Source organism: Mytilus trossulus, chromosome 10 (genome assembly GCF_036588685.1).
Source record: "Mytilus trossulus isolate FHL-02 chromosome 10, PNRI_Mtr1.1.1.hap1, whole genome shotgun sequence".
Classification (NCBI taxonomy): Eukaryota; Metazoa; Mollusca; class Bivalvia; order Mytilida; family Mytilidae; genus Mytilus; species Mytilus trossulus.
The window spans coordinates 22,268,114-22,268,492 of record NC_086382.1 but is presented as its reverse complement, the minus strand read 5'-3'; positions in this window follow the sequence as shown (position 1 = coordinate 22,268,492).

The following is a 379-nucleotide window of genomic DNA, read 5'->3' as shown; positions in this document are numbered from 1 at the left end:
ACGCATAGACAATAATAGTATTTTGACTTGACATATCAACAATATAAGGATAAGGCTTAGAAACGAAGAAATGCGAGGCTCTGCCAAGCTTTTTTCCCGATTCGTGTCGAATCCTTATATTGTTATACTGCAATATTGAAAAAAAAACCATTTTCAATTATTGTTTATTGTGTTATTGTTATTTAATATAAGGCTTCGTATCTGACGGAGAAATAAACAACACAATGAAATGAACATTACCTGTTTAAACCAAGCAATGGTGAAAGAATGAGTTTGAGAATAGACATAAATATCAACAATAAGCATAACACATAATGATTTATAGGTTTTAAACAAAACATATTAACAAGCGAAAAATGTTTTCAACAAGTGTAAAAGA